The sequence below is a fragment of the Cryptotermes secundus genome, unplaced genomic scaffold (genome assembly GCF_002891405.2).
Source record: "Cryptotermes secundus unplaced genomic scaffold, Csec_1.0 scaffold882, whole genome shotgun sequence".
NCBI lineage: Eukaryota > Metazoa > Arthropoda > Insecta > Blattodea > Kalotermitidae > Cryptotermes > Cryptotermes secundus.
The window spans coordinates 1059262-1081345 of record NW_019718627.1 but is presented as its reverse complement, the minus strand read 5'-3'; the positions used below and the strand labels follow the sequence as shown (position 1 = coordinate 1081345).

The 22084-nt window shown below is 40.4% G+C and overlaps 1 protein-coding gene across 2 annotated transcripts in view; it reads left to right on the top strand.

Annotated features, from left to right (window-relative positions):
* The window catches only part of LOC111862499 (metabotropic glutamate receptor 2), a 1033882-nt gene that overhangs the window by 218657 nt on the left and 793141 nt on the right, over nt 1-22084 (top strand). For both annotated transcript variants that reach the window (XM_033750785.1, XM_023847974.2), the window contains exon 2: nt 13313-13358. The gene's annotated coding sequence lies outside the window, so the exon portion shown is untranslated. The remainder of the gene's footprint in view (nt 1-13312; nt 13359-22084) is intronic.

The window sequence follows — 22084 nt, the reverse complement described above, 5'->3', positions numbered from 1 at the left end:
ATCCTATCCCTCCAGCTACTGCTCTCTGCATCCCAGCCATTCAACTGCTCTGAAGATGGAGGCGCTACGTTCCTCCGAAACGTCGGCCAAAACGAAGAATACACGGTGCCTAAACCCAGAAGACGACTTTCTACAATTAAATTGTTGCACTTAAGACGGAGTTTGTCTCATATATAAGGAATGGAATGGATTGTGCTGGCTCAAGATAGGTACCAGCGGAGGGCTCTTGTGAAAACGGTAATCAATTTTCGGGTTCCGTAAAATGTGGCTGAGTGACTGGTGGCTTCTCAAAAAGGGTCCAGCTGTATGGAGTTAGTTATTACTTATTTATCATTTTTTTACAGAAAATATTAATTGTTCTTACTATGTGTCTTTCTGTATGCTTTGCTGTCCCTGCTTGTCTTCGAGTTGTCATTATCTGGAGTTGTGTATGCTTCTCATTCAACACAATTTAATGCAATAACTGAGTAAAGTAACTCCTGAAAACTTTCTCTCTTCCTCTGTCTGCGACATTTTTCTTTCGTTAAGGTCGGTACATTAGAATCCCCTCACCCCTGAAGAGGTTCAAAATTAATTTCCACCAAATATTCTCTCCAGTTATCTGCAGTTCATTTATTCTGCATAACAAATACCTGCAATTTATGCCTAATTTCATGTTATGGTATTTTCTTCTTTCTTATTCCTCTCTTCACAGTCTGAATAATTTTCATTTCTGTTGTTCTAATTTTAACTACTTCCCTAATTATGGCAATGTACCCAGACCTGTCCCGAACGATAGCTGTTGTGGAGATCAGCTCGCCGAGCGGCCATGTTGATTGTGGCGCATGTGCAGGCAAGCGTGGAATGAAATATGGAGCCTGCAGGATACTGAGGTTGTCCGTTATCGGGGGTAAACTTCTGAACGGACTTCCTCTGACCACGTTCCGTGTGTGGCGCGGTGTGGTTGTGGTCTGTTAGTCGTCACAGCTGTGTGACAAAATTAATATTGTCTGTCTAAACCATCTTTTAGGGGTCATCGTACCCTTAGTAGGCAGCCTTGCGGAATAGAAGTCCTGTGTCCGCAAACACATCCCGGTGTGACAATTTCTCTTCCCATCATTCAGGTTGATTCTAAATTATTGTCGGGGTTTCCGTGGCCTATGATTTCCAAACTGAAGAAATAAAATGAAACTGCTGGTACATATGGAAGTATGCCTCAAACAGCTCTATTATTTGCAGAATCAATACTGCAGAATGCTAACTAACTTCATCATGAGCGCCTTTCCTTGAATGTAAGGTGTCCAAGCGTTATTAAATTTCCCTCCCTGATACATAAAACGTCGCTTCATCACTGAATATCCATCTCCAAACGTAATTTTCATCAGCTTCGATGTTTGCTAAAATGTCAATATGGCGGGTACACAATTACCGAATGGAACTTTTGAGTTGCATTTTCATATCGTTAAGCAGATTTATTTTGTTTCTTCCGATTTGAAAATTATAGGCCATGAAAATCTTGACAGTAATTTAGAATCGCATTGTATGTTGAAAATACGTAGAATGTGTTAAGTATAAGGTCAGGTACTCGTATAGGTGGTAATGAAGAGTTCTATTTTACGGGATATAACGCCGTGTAGTCCGTTGAAATTCAAGCGACGTTTCGACCAGCATGAAAATACCTTAACATAAATGGGACCGCCTACACAACATGATATCTACAGAATGAAGTCAAAAATAGGTACTAACGTGTAGACGTTTATTATGCACAAGCGTTGCGATAATGTTTCAACCTTTCCTGGGTCATCATCAGGCGTGTTACAAGAATATCAAATTAAGTTCCTGACTTGAGTTATTTTAATATGGAGCCATATTTTACAATTTGGTTTCGTTTTTGATAGTGAATACACCTTTGTAAAATATGATTTATAAATGCGCACGAAAACTCTGCTAATGTATGATTTTTGCCTAAGTTTGAGATTGTTTATGACTAATATACTTAATGATTTTGAATTTATTATTAATAATTATATTAAGATAGTATGTCCTTGAAATAAAACTTAATTTAAATATTTTAAAGTAGAAATAAGTACTCTAATTATGTGATTGTTCTGAGTTAATACTAAATAGTCTTAAAATTGATATTATGACTAAAATAATATTTAGTGTCTTCGTTATGATCATGGCTGCTGGCTGTTTGATCATGGGACGATCGAATATGACCCCATATTTGACCTTGTAATGAAAATATACCCACGCCCGTAAAATGAAACGCCCACCACTAACTCAAATAGTACAATTACTCCTCCACATATCAGATGACAGAACACAGAGTATATATACTACAGAACAAATAATAAGCAGTTCAAACAGTACTGAAACGTTCAACAGAATTCATTCATTCATTCATCTATCTGTAATCTATCAAGACGACAGGTCCACAGTCTCTTCCAAAACAGTTCCTCCACATAAAAACAAAGACAAGCACGTAACTACAAGGTAAACCTAAAAAAGCCATATTACAGTAACACATATATACATGTAATACATTCATACATTTATATTATTGTTACAATTAAACTCTACACATAATGTAAAACAAACTACCTATTACTGACACAAAGGAAAAACGCGTTTAAAACAATTTACACGACGACAAATAACTATCTTATTATCTTATATATACCACACAAAACTTAAAAACACATATAGCAACATATTTATAAATAGTGTACACATTTTTTTAGAAATAAAAATAATCAAGACTACAGAGATTTAAAGAAAGGTGTCCATTGTTGCGGGCTGGCGGCTGCCTAGCAACGGCTCCAGTACTGTTGTGTATTTACAAAGCTCTTGCCTGGTGATGACCATTATTTCGTTGTTTGTTTCTCAGTCTTGCCTAGCAACGAGTCTAGATGCCACACTACATTAACCAGCAGGCCAAAGAGGTCATGTGTATCGAGTATGGGTACAAGACAGACACTAGAAAATGGCCAAACATAATATTCGTATAATATAAACTACTTCCCAAGGCATGTAGTAATTTTATTAAGCTTTCCATTCTGCTTAGCAACAGAATGCATAAGTAGCGAGGGTTGTGGTAATGTCTCAAGCCACTCACTAGACATTCTCCATGTCGTATTGTGACCAGCTGCACTTTCTCCCCTATCACAACTCCGTGTTGATGTAGTTAGTACCGGACTCTAATTAAAGCTGAGCTACTCCCAACAGACTTTACACCATTTCCAGTCCACTGCTTCAGACATTAGCTTTCAGGCTTCTATAAAACAGAGCTTTCAAGATTGACCAATTGCTCTCAGTACGCAGCGTGGCTCGATATATTTTAACAGTTTGGTAGTTTCTGTAATGTATTACATGTTCCTAGTTTAAACTACAGGTATTTTGCCTCAGGAAAGTTTTCTAATTAACACTTCGTAATGTAAGCTAGAAGTAACTTTGTATTACGTATTCAGTAGCGGTATTAAGGGCTGGAATACATTGGCAAACTTGCCTACAGATCGTAACGTAGGTATAGGCGAATAATTTCATCATAATCATCATAATTCATCATAATTTCATCATTGAAAGTTATAACGTTTTAAAGTAGGTTATTTTGAGACTTCTAGCCTGAAGATGGAGGTAGAACTTTCCTCCGAAACGTGGTATCTGGCTAGAGAACTAAACAATTTCATGACACTGAAGATCTCATTCGGAAGAATACGTCCATTGCCTCTTTCGTTATTAGGCCAGTAGCTCATTATTTGAGCTTCAAAATAAATATCCTGAAATTGACACAGAATTTGTATATATATGTATATATTTGTACGTATATGTTCAGAAGCTGGTTTCAGCAGTCAAAATGGCGGCCATTCTTGAGGATATACTACCGAAGAACAGAGTTCTGTTTTTTTTTTTGTGGGCAAACACACTAAATGCAAAGGATATTCATAAAGAAATGCTTCCTGTTTACGGTGGGAAGTATTTGTCGCCTAAAGCGGTTCACAACTGAGTCGAAATTTTCTCTCAAGGACGCTCGCAAGTCGCACGGCGATGTGCGGAAGTCACTGAGACAACAATCATAAGACTTCTATGCTGCTAAACGTGTTAACCTCAACCAGTAGGTTTAGCGATTGAGGTTAGCTCTTTCTAACGAAACAAGCATAACAACTGCCTTCCAGAATTTCGTCTGAGGACCGATACAGGTCAAGGAGTAGTTTCCGAAAAAAATATTTCTTTAAGAGTACCGGAAGTTGAAGGGCTAGTGGCTACGGACTATATGACAGAGAGCCCGGAGTTCGAGTCCTCGTATGATCAAGAATTTTCCCTTCTCCATGTCGACCAGACCGGCTCTGGGGTTCACCCAACGTCCTAACCCATGGGTACCGAGGGCTTCTTGCCCGGGGGTAAAGCTGCAGGGGCGCGAAGCTGAACACTTAACCTCAAACTAGTGCCCAGACCAAGAAAATGTGGATCTATATATCCATTTCCCCATACGCCGTCATTTTGTGGTGCTTATCAAAAGCACAAGAACAACTTTAAATTTTATCCTTTTTACTGGATGTTGAAGAAAGTCCAAAAATAATGTAATTCCGAGTGTTAAACACCAACGTCAAAATCCTTTAAAATCGACTGATAACTATCTAACTAAATAAATGGCTAACCAACTACTTAACTTTCTTGTTCTGTTCTTTTTTTAAGAAACTATTGGCTCAGCTGTTCATGAAGTGTTCCAACTTTTTTAGAAATTAAAATTTTCGTCGTCCTCCATACTATTATTATCAGTAAAAAAATAATAGTTTAGGTAACTTTAAAATTAATATGAGGTTGATTTAATTGAAGCAAAAACGTTTTTATGCAATCCATCACGAGTATATTTTTGCTTGAAATTATTTCTTTTTTCCGAACCTGGATATGTGGGAGGCAGTTTCATGGTCCACATTTCGTTTGAAGGTTTTATACCGGTTGATCGTTCTGATGGTATTATTCTTCATGATAAAATCAACTCTGTAAACTAGTGACATCTCTAAAGAGAGGTATTCACGTGATCCATCAATATCAATAAAAACGAACAAAAAACACGTATGTCCTCATTTCCGTTATTCAGAGTAAAATGTTGCATCGTAAAATGTGACCGGTAACAACTGTAAGATAGTGTGTCCTTATCATGCATTATGTCGCTTGTCACTTCCGACTACAGGCCGAAATCACAAACTCTTTGTTAACCTTTCAAAATTCGATGTTTACTACATGAATCACTTGCTTAAAAATTAAAATCCATGCATTTTGCCACAGAATATATGCGTTTCGAATGTTTCTCACAATAAAACAATAAACAGTGATTATTTCCTTTAACAGCATTAACCAGTTGTTTTCTGGAATGGACATGCTCTGTGTTTTCAATGTTCTGACTAAATTTTGAAGTATTGTTCCGGTAAATTTAATGTTTCAGGGGATGAGAGAGAAAATTAGCCTCGTTTTACACTATCTATTTTAATTATTATAGTAGCTCAATCATTGTAATGATTATAATATGAATTAAATGATCGGAGAGTCGGAGTTATACTGCAGTCTGGAGGTCTCTCTATTGTCCCCCGCACCCAGTCTCCATTTAAATCCTTCAAAGGATACCTGAGGCAAAGTCGACTATCGTCTATCTACTTATCTTATCTTTTATGGTTTATTTAAAGACTCTGTCTGTTTCTTCCATTATACGCCATCGAATGGTAGGATCATCAGAGAATAATGTATTCTAAGCATTTGGAACGGTCTTTATTGTATGGGACCTGTTGTGTGTTGTCATCTATGGTACTTTTAATGTATCCAGCAACACACAATTGTATAATAAAAACAATACTGTTGTATTACCATTCGTTTTTTGTATAGAAGTGTTGCTACACAAATAGTTCGACCATAATCGGTCAAACCATTATGAAAGAATAATAAAATATATTGTCACGTGTAGGGTGTTTGTGCGTGACTTATAATTTGGATTGGAGGATTTGATTTATTGACACCTTATATATTCACACAACTCGAGACTACAGGCAACACGGCGCTATTGCTATTCTACACACTTTACAGTTCACAGTTACACACGCACTAAGGTTCTCAGTATACACTAGTCGTATCCTGGCAACGGATTTATCATAGTCTTACTGTCTTACTTGCAACCCAACTTCTTTCTTGCCATTATGCTGTAACTGTCATTTCCGAATGCTCGACTCAGTTCAATTCCTCTGCTCAAATCCTCGTATCCTGTGAGACTGACGTTTCGAAACTCAACTCAACTCTACTCTCTACTCGACTACTGTCCTGTTCAAAGTCAAAGTCACATTCCGACTGCCGTCAGTCAGTCTGTCTGTCTATCTTGGTGTCGAGCCCCAGGTGGGGCTCATGACCAGAATTTTTTTTTCTTTATATGAAATTTACTGTCCTGTCCATTTGGGGCGCCCTCTCTGACGGGAGGTCGTGTCTGTCGTTTGTCAGTCATAGTCGATAGTATTAGACCATTGTCACTATGTACACTTATTTACAATTTAGTCTTAATATCTAGTATGTATAATATACATGTACAAGGCCTCTGTCATTCCAGGCTCAGTACAGCAGATTATGCCATATTTCTAGTAGTATTAGCTACCACGGCAGTCTAGTCACTTGAACGGGCGTATGCCTGACCGTCGCCAAGTTAAGCCTGTTATACTTTCTGTGTCGGGATTCGCCTAGTCCAATGTTGCTAACAGTCTCGTTGTCATGATTTTGTATGACTTCTGCTTGTTTCCTGCATAATTTTGTTATATAGTCGTATACGTATGGGATTGTGAACGCCAAGTGCAAATCGCGGACCGGTGCGCGCCTTCGAATAAAGTCAAAGTCAAAGCCACATTGCGACTGACAGTCAGTCAGTCTGTCTGTCTTGGTGTCGAGCCCCGACTGGGGCTCATGAGCAGATTTTTTTTTCTTTATATGAAAGTTACTGTCCTGTTCATTTGGGGCGCCCTCTCTGACGAGAGGTCGGGTCTGTCATTTGTCAGTCATAGTCTGTGTTAGTAAGTCCATTGTCAGTATTTACATATATTTACAATTTTAATCTTAATTCCTATTTCTATGTACAATATATACAAGGCTTTTGTCAATCCAGGCTCAGTATAGCACAGCCTTCGAATATCTGCCGAACACTTCCTTACAACCACTTCGCACGGACCCCAAGGAAAACAGCCTCTATTGTTAAGTTTTAAGGTGGTGTGTATACAGATCCGTTGCCTAGCAAAATATGTTCTATTGTTGAGCGGGAATGTGTTTACCGAATAGTTGCCTAGCAGTGGATATACACGTCAAGGTATCATCATGTAGCTCAGCACACAAACATTATACACTAAGAAATTAAAAGTAACAACGCCGACTGCCAGAAGGCCCCGTACTGTGAGACACATCAATAAGCAGCGGAATTATAAATTCAAAGTTTCGTGCTAAACGAAATTTTATTTTTATAAAGGAATATACACGCTTATAATTTAAAATTTAACAATTAAATTCATAACGCAAACCAAACGAGGAAAACTTTTTAAATCACTTATGTGGATCCATATCGGTAAACAATCCAATAACGTGTGACACATTCATGTAATGATTTCCTGATGATGAACAGACGGGGTCGAAACATATAACAATACTTCGACATAATAAACGAATACTGATACAATAGTATTGATATGTTTATTATAGAATTGTAGTGTTGGAGAATATATTAAGAATACAATATATTTAGATGTGAGAAGATCCATAACTTCTACCCTTCTCCAAGTATAATTATAATGATCAAGTCAAGGAGGATGAGGTGGGCAGAGCATGTAGCACGAATGGAGCAGAAGAGGAATGCATATAGGATATTTGTGGGAAAGCTAGAAGGAAAGAGACCACTGGAAAGACCAAGGCGTAGGTGGGTGAACAATATTAAAATGGATCTAGAGATATAGGAAGGGATGGTATGGACTGGATTCATCTGGCTCGGGATAGGAACCAGTGGAGGGCTCTTGTGTGCACGGTAATAAACCTTCGTGTTCCATAACATTCTGGGAAATTCTTGAGTAGCTGCAGAATTGGCGGCTCGTCCAGAAGGGCTCAGCTCCATGAGTAAGTAAGTAATATAGTTAGAAAAAATTGGCCTGATTTGATGTACTATCTCGGCACTGCCTCCATCTAGTACTCAAATGTAGGAAATAATTAATCTGTAACTTCTTTCCCACATTCGGCTTCATGGCGTGGTCATTTAATTAATTAAGCACAGTGATAACTTAATTTTCTTTACGATCCGATTGGTAAACACTGTAACTTAGTTATCTATCGATGCTATCGCGCTCTTTTGGTGGAATCGAGAACTGTTTGTTAAAATGGACGCCTTGCACTTGTTACGTCATCATCTAATACTGTTACGCATTCTGTCTGCGTAAATATTGCCTTTGGGCGATCCTTTAATGGAGGCTAATGGTTCTACGATCTAAAGCGAGTGTATAAATATAGACGTATATTGAGTAACAAAAATTGTTTCCCAAGGTTGTTTGACTTCTTTATGTTTAATTTTGTATTAAGGATTCTATGGCTTGTTAAGCAAAAGTGGATGGCTGTTTTTGGCTCCACCTCCATAACATCGAAAGTTAGAATGATTACTAAATAATGAATCGGAGGATCTGAAAGGAAGCGGTGTAAATGTGCCTTTCAACTGCGGAGTGTTTCCATGGAGCTAAAGCGAACTAAAACTCACCTCCACCTGGTGCCAATGTTAAGAATGGTAGAGATATACCTACACTACTCCATATGTCTTCGTGATGTGGTGCTTAATAAATTATTTCCAGGGTTTTACCTTTATCCAATGCCTCTGGTAGATGGGGGAAATATCAGGTACTGACGGCCGACCTCGTTGGCTGAACGGGGCTGATAGCACGCACCAGTACCGCTAGGGTATGGCGACAGTAGAAATTAAAGGGGGACGCATCATGGACCAATAACTGGTCTAAGTACATGGGGAAACCCACCCCCTCTAATAATAATAATAATAATAATAATAATAATAATAATAAAAGTCATAATTCTAAGTTATATTCCAGATGGGCCGTGCCATAGCTCAAGCGGTTAGTTGCTGGCTTCCCACCGCGGCGGCCCGGGTTCGATCCCAGGTCAAATCATATGGCCCTGGGGTAGACTCAGCCTCTAACAGAAACGAATACCAGGAATCTTGTTGGGGGTAAAGGGCGGCCGGGGCGTAAGGTTGAGAACCTCACCGCTCTCTGTGAGCCGATCGTCTAGAAAATGTGAGGACCTCGACATCTCACAATCTCATGAGCCCCCGCGGCCTCTTACGGAGATAAATATTTTTCTAACGCCGATGTATGATAATTTGTTATAATAAATAACACCGTTGACTACCAAAATTAACAAATATGAAACAGAAATTATATTTTGGCGAACTCTCTTCCCACGCCTCTTGAGCCGCGCTATAGCTCAAGCGGTTAGTCGCTGGCTTCCCGCCGTGGCGGCCCGGGTTCGATTCCGGGTCTGGTCAAGTGGGATTTGTGGTGGAAAAAGTGGCGCTGGGGCGGGGGTTCTCCGAGTACTTCTGTTTCCCCTGCCAATCTTCATTCCACCAAATTCTCCATCATAATCGCCCGGGGCAGGCAGATCAATCAGTGGCCGCCGTGCCGAGTGGACCCAGTTGGACTCCACCCCCCACTAAGCGAATTTTACCATGTTCCCTTGAAGTACTCTCATAAAATCTGAGTAGCGGCTGTTGGGACGGTTTCGAGCTAACACCAATAGATGGAAGCACTAATGATAACATAGGTTATTGTTTAACTGATGTGTACAGAATCAACCGCACATGAGATCCGTATCGTACAAGTTCTTGCAGCAATAATCATTAGCAGTTCCAAATAAAGGAGTGACGCTTGCAGAATGGCGGATAATGAGGGAAAAAAGTATTACCTGAGGAGTTTTCTTCTCACATCTCGTGAAGGATAATGGCTAAGTTGCGTGTGTAGAAAAAATGTTACAAATGGGAAGTAGTTTAAGATGGATACTGGGATAGCAGCAAATTTTATTACGGAAGGCTAAAATGTTTGGAAGTAAAGAAGATACAAATTTTACATTTTATATTGCTCACCGTTGCATCCTATAACATATAAGTAAAATTATGATTAAATTCAATGAAACGAAACAACGCTCAGTTGAATAAAACACAACACGACAACCCAGCTTCCACCAAAAAATGCAGGAAGTATACATTACAGGCGACGTACTGTGAAGGAAAACGATCTTAACTAGGCTTCTCAGTATATTGTAACGTGGATGACCATAAGTTTGCTAAACAACGGCTCAGTAAAGAAACCTAAAAAATACTTTTTTCCTTGGGGTCCGCGCCGCGGCCGTTGCTATGCAGTGGTTCGGGAAACGCTTTTCAACAATATAGGCTATGTTTTCCATGGGGTCCGTGCAAAGGAGATAGCTTAAAAACAAACAGCACTACAGTTCAGTAGTCGTAGGAGGCGACGAAAAGGGAAGACTAAAATCTGAAAGTAAAATATGGTCTCTAGTCCCAAGGGACTCGGACCCTTGAAAGACTGCGCTGGCAAGGTCCAGCATCATGTACAAAAGACAGACTCGTCTTCTCGTCAGAGAGTGTGCCCCACAAGAACAAGACCGTAACTGTCACACAGTAATAAATATCTGGTCATGATCCCCAGATGGGGCTCGACACCAAGACTTACTGACTGACTGACCGTTAGTCACTGAATTCTCAGTTCTCAGTTTCTATTCTTCACAGTCACAAATATTACACCTCAATTACAAGAAGAAAAAAAAAGTTTTAATTTCGTGTTGAGATAAATCTTTACTTCAATTTCCGATTCAAGAAATAGGTACACGAAATATTTTCTCGAATATCAAAAATAAAGGAAATTAAAATTGAAGGGAAATAATGTAAATCTATCCCTGTAACAAGCCGTGGAAGCCCAGAGACTTGTGAGACGACTAAGTTCCCATATAGATGGCGGTGAGATTGTTAGCCTTAAGTGCCGGCCGCCCTTTACTCCCAGGAAGATTCCTGGTACTCATTTCTGTTAGAGTCTGAGTCGACCCCAGGGCCATAGCGAGGCTGGAAGGATAGCACAGTGGCTCAACGAACTACGGTACCGCGTGACCCCGGTGCGTAATTTATGTTTCATTAATTTCTACTTTCTTCCGAGTAATTTTGGCTTTAGTTTCTCGCAGAGAAACATGAAGACTGCTAAGCTAATTATTGTAGCCGACTTTAAAGAAAAGTGAATTTTATGGAAATATATTGTTACAAGTTTTCATATTCAGATTTCATGATAGCCCAGGCCGCGGTTTTGCGTTACGCGCAGAGATAAGTAGACATGACGTAATATTGAAACTTCTCGCTTCGAATTTACCAAAACCGTTACCACATCGTCTGCTTTCCAGATATTCATATACAGGTATAAATATTTATAATAGACCTAATTTTTGTTATCCTGTATGACTTATGTTTTCAGATATTTGGGAACGACTATAACAAAACGAAACCTTGTTTAAAACATAATTTTATGTGAGTAAGAAACGTTGTAGGCTGTTTCAGGAACATTAATTTAATGTATTTTAAACATACACTTAAAATTATGGTTTGAGAATTTCACAATATTGATTATGAAGGATTCTATATTTTGGGATATAAAGCTATGTGGCCCTGTGAAAGTCAACAGACGAAATACAAGGCGTTATATCTCAGAAGACAGGAATGTTCATAAGCGTAAAATATTTCGGGGCAAGGAACGTGACGTAACAGAGAGAACATTATTCCACACAGCGACGAAATTTATGATTTATATAAATCATCTGCTATTTTCAGGGCCACAGTCAAAGAGATCCGACTGACAGACATGCTCTTCAAATGGTGAAAGCAAAGACTGTATACAGAAATTTAGTGTCTCCTGTAAAATAGCATTTAGAAATAGTGAGACGGATGTGGTAGGAAAACTTTAAAGTTGGATGAATGTTGATTTATAGTACTGTAATCTGTAAGAAGTGTGTGCATGACGGGACTATGTGCAATGGAGCCATTGTAAAAAAGCAATACAATAACATACGTTGACACATGATGGCCATGTGTGATCAAAACATACACGTATAATTTGTAGGTGTATTATTAGTAAATAATCTGATTTGATCGATAAAGTAGTGTCTTCAGTTGTTCATTTATGCGTTGTTGCGATGGAATAAAAATACGTAATAGGGTCCTCAGAAGCTAAGTTATGAACGATGATCGTGGGGGAAGCTGACTGAGGTCCTCTCAAATGACTGGAATTTGTAGTCTGTTAGTCGTCTTGAAACTGGAGGTTTTGTAGCAAAGAAATTCACTGCGTTCAAGCAACAGTTTTAGAATACAAAATACATTTCTTCCTATTTAAATAATTCTATGAAAAGGAAATTTTTTATGAGGAACTAAGGGTTCTCTTCCTCCGGTAGATGGGGGAAGTATCGGGTACCACTGCCAGTAGAGGGGCCGAACTCGCTGGCTGAACGGGGATGATACCAAGCACAGTACCGGAAGGGTATGGCGACTGGTAGAATATCAAAGAGGGACGTACAATAGATAGACAACTGGTCGCGGTGCATGGGGAAACCCACCCCCTCCAATAATGAATGAATGAATGAAGGGTTCTCTTTGCAAAGCTCATCAAGGACTTCCCAGCCTTATATTTACCTATACTTAAGTACGAGAGAAAGTCAGTAAATATGACAGACATTGAAATCAAACAGCTGTAATTGATATAATAGGTTTCCTATGCGTATCAATATGTAGTAGCAGAATCCAGCTTAATGACAGTCTGGGTAGCAGACGCGCATGCGCATGTTCAGAGGATGGTTTCAGTAGTAAATATGGCGAGTGTGCTTGAGGAGTTTATTATGGAAGAACCGCGTTCTGTTGTGCTTTTTTTATGGGCAAAAGGAATCAGCGCAAAGAATATTCATAAAGAAATGTTTCCTCTTATATTGTGAAATGTTTGTCGCGTAAAATAGTTCCCACTTGGTGGCAAACGTTTCGTTGATGACGACGTTGGAACTGAGATGCGGAAATGGCTGAGACAAAAATCAGAGGACTTCTGTGCTTTGAGTTTCGACCCACTGGTTAAACGATGTGACAAGTGTTGCGATTGTTAGTAGAGGATATGTTGAGAAATAAATTTTTCCCCTGGTTCAAATACAACATGTTTTACGTTTTGTAGTAATTTATGACCTATTTACTGTCTCTTCTTTGTACTAATTTATTTGCGTATTTTCTTTCCAGTGTCCCTTTAAATGGAAGCTGTAGAAGCACCCTTCTCTGAAGTGTGGTAAGTAACATCGCCTTGAAATATGAACGTCACAAGTGTTTGTGAGCGCAATGTTTTACAGGTGCTTCATATTCAGGACACGTGTTTAGAGAAGTTAGGCATTTAAACACGCGAGCTTATAGCTAATTATGCAAGCACCAGGTGTTTTAATGTATATAATACTTTTACGTTGAATCCAGGACAACTCCTGGTAAATATATATAATATTCGTACAATTCCGTAGTCATGTAGAGCAACGGGAAATAAGTTACAGCCATGTGGAGTGTCCTGACTGCCATATTAAATTAGTATTCAAATATGTTGCAACACAGTAAGGCAATTAAAACGATATTAGAATTCCGTTTAAATAAAGTCTAAGCGCCTGAGAAATAGAATTAGATGTACGAGTATCTGTAATGAGAGTTCCTTTTGGAGAATGTGATAATTCGCTGAGATGCAACGCAGCTTATTCCACGTATCACTCATCACTTACAGCTCAATTACACAGCACTAACTAAACGCAAGGACTTGCAAACGTCATTAAACACTGTGCCAGTGTATAGTCGTCAGTATCTTGAATACACGTGCTCACACGCAGAAAAGTTGCGCTTATTATCACAAATTATATACTTGCACAGGCAATATATTTAAAATAAAAACTCCGTGACTTTAGTCCGCAAGCGAACTATACCGAGCGAGCGACCGCCGCTTGTCGGCGAAGTTTAGTGCCAACTTTGTCGGATAGAAGGTATCGCGTTGTGAGAGCAACGAAACGCCATGGCCTTTAATTTCGGTTTTCTAGACCGGAGGCGCTGTTTCCTTGAAAAAGCTCCACAATTATCATCACGAGGCAGAGGACCCCGTTCCAGACCCACTTCTTCTCAGAAAATCTTGTAGCGCCGGGAATCGAACTCGGACCTCTGGATCTGTAGCCAGTAACGCTGACCACTAGACCGTAGAGGCGGTATATTTAAAATACTCCTATATAAAAGTAACTACGGTAATAAAAGTAAATTCGTTAATAATAATAATAATAATAATAATAATAATAATAATAATAATATGGGTGAAGCTACCCCTGTAACAGGGCGCAGAGGCGCATAAGGTTGTGAGATGTCGAGGTTACCACATTTTCTATAAAATCGGCTCACAGATGGCGGTGAGGTTGTCAGCCTTACGCGCTGACAGCAGCAGAACACGCTGCAGTTCAAAGCGGAATAAATTTCTACGTATTTTTAAGTGTCACAGTGACTAAAGACGAGGGTTTGGATCGGTGAGTCGATTTATTGGATGTTCACAAGTCGTAACTACTAATAATTATTATAATATTAGTGATTTTCAGACTCTCCAGTATCACTGTTGCCCACGGCGCCACACCCCAGATGACATTCTTCATAGTCAGCGCTGTGAAAACCTCAAATCTTATACAATGTAATAATCACTTAAACAAGTAATAAGTTCAACAAAAATCAATTCCATATCCCGAAGTTTCTATGCATTAACACATTCCATATATTATATTAGAATATATTAGAATTAAAGCAACAATTTCAGAATCATATCACATGCGGTATATATTTATATTTATTAAAATAAGAATNCTATGCTACAAGCTTGAAGGTCGCGGGTTCAGGTCCCGATGAGGTCATTGGATTTTTTCCAATTGACCTAATCCTTCGAGCCGCACTATGGCCCTGAGCTCGACTCAGCCTCTAACAGAAATGAGTACCAGGAATCTTCTTTGGGGTAAAGGGCAGCCGGCGCGTAGGGCTAACAACCTTGCCGCCATCTGTGAACCGATTGTCTAGAAAATGTGGGAACCTCAACATCTCACAACCCTATGGGCCTTCACGGCTTGTTACAGGGATAGATTATTTAATTTATTGTCTTGTTTGAGACAAAATTATCTTTAGAGGAGTGAACTTGAATCCCACAGCAAGAACCATCTGTAGTGACCGGTATCATTTGACAAGTCACTGTAGCAGAATAAGAAAATGCTTTGTTAATTCTCTGAAAGTAATAAAGTCGGACAGTGAGCACTCGAAGTCACGTGACGGCTCCCACAAATCTAATAACGATCTAATTTAGCTCTCCGAACAGGCCGACTGAAGCGGTCTTGAGCGGATCCGTTGTTGGTGGAGGGCACTTGATTAGTCATTACAGAATTGCAGCTGAGCAAGCAACAGACAGCATTTAAAGGTGAAAGGACATGCAAGGAGAAGCATTCTGATTCTCACTGTATATAGAGATCAGCATTGCCTCATCGTAAAAAGGACAAGGAATCTAAATTCTCATTATCATAGCATTTACGTTCGTAATTCTGAGGTCTAGTGGTCAGAGTTCCTGGCTACGGTTCCAGGGGTCCGGGTTCGATTCCCGACGCTACCAGATTTTCTGAGAAGTAGTGAATCTGGAATGCTGTCCACTCAGCCTCGTGAGGATAATTGAGGAGCTATTTCAAGGAAATAGCGGCTCCGGTCTAGAAAACCGAAATCAACGTCCTTGGGAATCTCTTTTTATTGTAGAAAAAAAATATTGTAAATACAAAAAAGGCCTAGGAAATGCCCGCCTTGGGGATCCGTTGCGCTGACACCCTCTATCTGGAAAAGTTGGCACTAACTTCGCCAACATCGGCGGTAGCTCGGTCGGTATAGTTCGCTTGCGGATAATAATGAGTTTGGTTCGTCATGAATAGTAATAAGGTAATTTAGTTGGAGTCATTTGACGTTCGCCCCGGGAGCAAAACTTCTGCACACCAAACTGCAACTTGTGATCGGCCGATAGAAGTATTAACAGAGATTTTTTTTTAATTCGCTTAGTGGGGGGTGGAGTCCAGCTGGGTCCACTTTGCACGGCGGCCACTGATTGGCCTATTGAAGCCCGCCCCGGGTGATTATGATGATGGAGAATTTGGTGGAATGAAGATTGGCAGGAGAAACAGAAGTACTCACAGAAAACCCTCCCTAGCGCCACTTTGTCCACCACACATCCCATTTGACCATACCCGGGATCGAACCCGGGGCGACGCGGTGGGAAGCCGGCGACTAACCGCTTGAGCTATGGCGCTGCCTCATTAACAGGGAACCTTATTTTAGTGTTATAGCTATATCTGCAGTGCCAAGCAGAGCCGTACATGTGAAGAGAGAACAATGCGTGCTTAAATGTAACCTGTTGAGGTCCGTATACATGAATGTCACACACCTCCATGGCGAAATTAATTTGTTCCATTTCAGAGCCGTCCAACTGAATTGGAAATTGGATTGAAAAATCGGTCTCTGACGGGCAGACGCTTTGCTTTTATTTTTAACTGGCGAGAAACTGTCACGCACATGAACTCCCATATGAATGCAATGCAGAAAGACTGATGCTCGGGAAGAGGCTGAAGGAATAGCACATTGATCTCTATAGAGACCTGAAGTGATGTCGCTTTGAGTCCAACGGAGAACCTACGGGAATATCGGACTCTACAGAGCATCTGAGGCATTATCGGACTGAACCCCGCAAAGGACCTGAGGTAACGTCGAACTGAGTGTGATATAGTGCAGGAAGGAATATCAGACTGAACTTTACAGAACGCCTGAGGCATTATCAGACTGAACCTCGCAAAGAACCTGAGGTAACCTCGAACTGAGTGTGATATAGTGCAGGAAGGAATATCAGACTGAACTTTACAGAACGCCTGAGGCATTATCAGACTGAACCTCGCAAAGAACCTGAGGTAACCTCGAACTGAGTGTGATATAGTGCAGGAAGGAATATCAGACTGAACTTTACAGAACGCCTGAGGCATTATCAGACTGAACCTCGCAAAGAACCTGAGGTAACCTCGAACTGAGTGTGATTTAGTGCATGAGTGAATATCAGACTGAACTTTACAGAACACCTGAGGCATTATCAGACTGAACCTCGCAAAGTCCCTGAGGTAACGTCGAACTGAGTGTGATATAGTGCAGGAAGGAATATCAGACTGAACTTTACAGAACGCCTGAGGCATTATCAGACTAAACCTCGCAAAGTCCCTGAGGTAACGTCGACCTGAGCGTGATAAAGGCCTCGGGGAATAGTGAACTCAGTTTACGGGAGCTGAGGGAGTATTTGACTGACGTCTGCATATAGGCTAATATGGGATTGAAATAGCAGAAGACCTAAGGGAAAATCGAATTGTGCCCGATAGAACTGACGGAATATCTGGCAGAATTGTGCAGAGGATATGAGGAAATGTCGCAGAGCCCGGAAAAGGGACTGAGGGAATTTCGGACTCAGCCTTGCAGACGACCTGAGAAAATATCGGGCTGAATAGCGTAGATTATGAGCATAAGAATACATGCCGCATTGAACCCTGCAGAGGAAGTAAGACGTTAACAAGCAGAATATGGGGGTGTGTAGGGCTACTATTTTTTGGAGGAATATTTGGGAATGAAACAAGACAAATGGGATCAAGAGATTCTCACAAGTCTCTCTGCTGTGAACTCGGTGCAGCTGGTGTCGTAGCGTAATGAATAAGGATGTCATTAGCAGAGTAACGGTGCCTTCAGAACACCTGGTGTTATGGTGTGAAGTTAGCAAGTCACGGCCTGGAGTGAGAGCTGTTTGTAACAAACTAAGCACGTCGTGATCTGAGCTTCTGTGCCGTAAGATGGCTGTGTTTCTTCTTTGCAACATAAAGCACGAGGTACATTCAAATGGATTTACTCTAAGGCGATGACTGTATAAAGCTCTTATTATATTATGTAGCGTAGCATAAGTTGCTGGTGATGCCTCTACAAGGTGTGTCCCAAAAGTCATGAAATATGTTTCTTTCCCGCGTTCCTACGGTCGGAGCGCGCTGGAACCGGTTGGGTTAGTGGGGGAGACCTTTAGCTTCACAGCGCGCCCAAGGTCAGTCTACTCGAGCATCGGAGGCGTTAGTATCGCTGATTTAGTGTATGTACACAAATGTAGTGTTTTGCATTATATGCTTGCATATATCTTAATTTACACTTATGTGTTTTTGTAGCTACGTAGCATGAATGGCGGAAAGAGGAATGCATATAGAATATTGTTGGGAAAGCCAGAAGGAAAGAGACCACTAGGAAGACCAAAACGTAGGTGGGTGGATAATATTAAGATGGATCTTACAGTGATGGGATTGCATGTTATGGACTTGATCGATCTGACTCAAGATAGGGACTGTTGAAGGGCTCTTGGGAACAAAAAATTAACCTTCTGGTTCCATAAATTTCTGGGAAGTTCTTCAGTATCTGCACAACTTGCGGCTTCTCAAAAAGTGCTCACCCCAATGAAGTTACTTGGTTAGTTAGTTATTATGAAGAAACATATTTTTACAATTAAATCCATTGCTAGGCAACGGGCTAGTACACAAATTCGCGTGAAAAATTATTCTTTACAGTATATTACGATATCAGAACACACAAATGACCCAAATTTAATGGTAAATAACAAAGAAAGTGCGAAATAAAACACTGATATCCACGCTGTATACTCATACTTCGTTCCATGATTGATGGATGTAAAGAAACATTTACGGAGCATTGACAGCCAGCGCCGGTAGCGGGAAGTGAGTGTCCTGCAAACTAAATTCGTGTCGGAAGACGTGTAGTTCGGGGTCGTGTAATGCACCATTATAAAATTCCAATTGTATTATATAACGACAGTTGTAATAACATTCCCGTTAAGGGTAACATCAGAAGTTCTGAACACAGAATAAGCAGACCCATCGCTTCAGGCGGATGTGGGAGTGTGCAAAAATTTTTAGGACCAAATTCTCGTAAAGTAGCCAAAGCTTGAGTGAACTGCGGACGAGAACAGAATAACGCAGTGAGGTAAAAGTGGAAAACGGTTGTTATGAGGAGTCAAAACTGGCAAGTAACTAAATTTATATTAGTCGTTCAGAGCCAAATGCTTGACATTGTTGCCAGTATACCGTTATTCCTTACGACTATCCGGCAGCCATCCGCTTAAAACTGACCGAAACTTCTTATATATTAACTCCTTACTCACATTTTATTTTCAAGATAAAAATGGAAAATGCCATAGTAAAATAAATGTAGTTCAGTTCTAACACGATTAATTTCTTTTTTCAACTAAAAGGCCAGATTCATTTTCTTGAAGTGTTCTCTTCTGTGGCCACAAATATACTGTTCCCATCTCTCTGTCTCTCCTGCCGAAGGTAATAATATTTTTAACGATGTAGTTGTCAAAAATCAGCAGTATTATTTTTTTTCAATAGCTCTTTCAGCCCATTCAGGGGTCCTGGCCTCTTATTCAGTTCCGTAATCATTTTTCACAGACGGTAAGACTCCTTGGACGAGTGATCATCCCGTCGCAAGGCCGCTACCTAAACACGGAACAACACAAACACAGAATAAACTCTCACAAACATTCATCCTTCAAATGAGATTCGAACCCATGATCCTAACGTTCGAGCGAGCGAAGACCTTTCATTCCTTAGACCGCAAGACTACTGTTACCGGCTTATTAATTTATTATTAATATTATTATTATTCTGAGTACTGCATTCATGTCTCACACAAGGGGAAATTTTGTTACAGACTACTGTTGCAGGTTATGGATAGGATTATACTATTGTCACGTGATAAAGTGACTATAGACGGTTTCGGATTGGCAATTGAATTTACTGAACACTTACAGAACGTAACTACAATTAACTAAGACAGTCTCACTTAGTTACACACTCCAAATATCACTGTAATACAGCACACAAAAAGTTTCCTCAGTCTTAACTAGCCCTTGCTTAATAGCGGCTTCGAACGGCGGACGTTCCATTTCCTCTGGATTCCCAAAGTGTCCCCGACCTCAGCTCTTCTACTTGTCCTTGGTATATGGCCCCGACACCGACCGCACAGAAAATGTTTCTTTCATTAATGCGTGTTCTCTAGTGTCCGGGGGAAAAATCATGTTCACAGAGCTGTTCCCTAGTTACGGCTGTTGTACTGTCACCTGTTTACACAGCTGTTACTTGGCAATGGGTCTACGTGCAACTATATATTTATTTCTTTATTCACTAACTTCTCCGCATGCTCACACTAAATCAAAACACATAAGAGCTGATTTAAAAAAAGTAAATAAAAATGGTCCATTCAAGAAACTCCACTAAATAAGCATTCTTCATTGCAAGAAAATTGACGGAAAAGGGTAGATTGTCGGTTGATCAACCTTCAAGCGAATTGTATTACCTGAATCTGTTGTCGAATTGTGTTTTCACAACTGCACTTAATATCACGATTTTGTTTTGCAATGAGATTCCAAATATCTTATTGCTTACTTACTTACTTACTTACTTACTTACTTACTTACTCATGGAGCTGAGCCTTTCTTGAGGAGCGGCCAATTCTGCAGCTACTCAAGAATTTCCTAGCCTTTTGTGGAACCCGAAGGTTCAACACCGTGTTCACAAGAGCCCTCCACTGGTCCCTATCCTGAGCCAGATCTATCCAATCCATACCATCCCATTCTATCTCTCTAAGATCCATTCTAATATTGTTCACCCACCTACGCCTTGGTCTTCCCTGTGGTCTCTTTCCTTCTGGCTTTCCCATCAATATCCTATACGCATTCCTCGTCTCCCCCATTCGTGCTACATGACCTGCCCACCTCATCCTCCTTGACTTGATCATTCTAATTATACTTGGAGAAGAGTACAAGTTATGAAGCTCCTCATTATCCAGTTTTCACCAAACTCCTGTGACTTCATCCCTCTTTGGTCCATCCAGATATCTTATGAACTTGAAAATTGATCTTCAGGCTTCATAAAGGGCGATAAATGTATTGGTTTACTAAGAATATGCTTACATCTCAAGGGCATTACTAATCAGCTAGCAGGTTGTTATTCCTGTAACATTCATTGCAAGAACCAGCCTGATGTACTATGTGGAAACCGTCATATGAAACCCCTTTATGGATAACATGTAATACGGAACACTAAGTGTCAACAGTTTGTCTTCTGTTGATGCGTGTTGATTCACTGCCGCAGAGATGTGTTTACCGCACCGAGCGCGGGGATTACCGGAGAAAACACCACTTTCGCTTCCATGATGTGTTCACCGAACCGTTGCCTAGCAATGAAGTATTCTATCTTTCAGGCGTCATGTCACATTATTTAAGAAACTAAGGTGTGTTACTGGAAGAACAACAGACTTGTGTCATATATATATCTTCCCGTTTCGGATTTGCGGTTGCTAACGACAAGGGTATCGGAAAACGATTCTGATGCCACGGGAAATGTCGTATGGAAGGTGAGGACGGCGGCACGTGAGGGCACTTCCATTGCTTTCGTTGTGTCTTCTGTTCTGTTCCTTTCCAGCAAACTCCAGTCTGTGTCAAGGAGCCCTAAGCTCTTGTAGCTAATGAAAGTTTTCGCAATCCATTGAAAAAGAGTGGCTGGGAGAGTGGAGGGGAATACAGGGCTGTGTGCTGGAGTGGGGGAAGCTCAATGGCTGGAGGAACATTATAAAGGAGGCTTATACTTTAAATATCTTTCCGGGAAAACTGATTTATTTTTGCAGTTCTTGTATAATGAAACAATTGAATGTGTTATAAAAACTACGTTATACAGTGCGTACAATCAAGTGCGCGCCGCGGCTGCAATTTGCCGTGAGTCATACCACCGCAGAACGGATGCAGTCGCGGGGAGTGTTGCAACTCCTCCCCGCGACTGCATCCGTTCTGCGGTGGTATGACTCACGGCAAATTGCAGCCGCGGCGCGCACTTGATTGTACGCACTGTA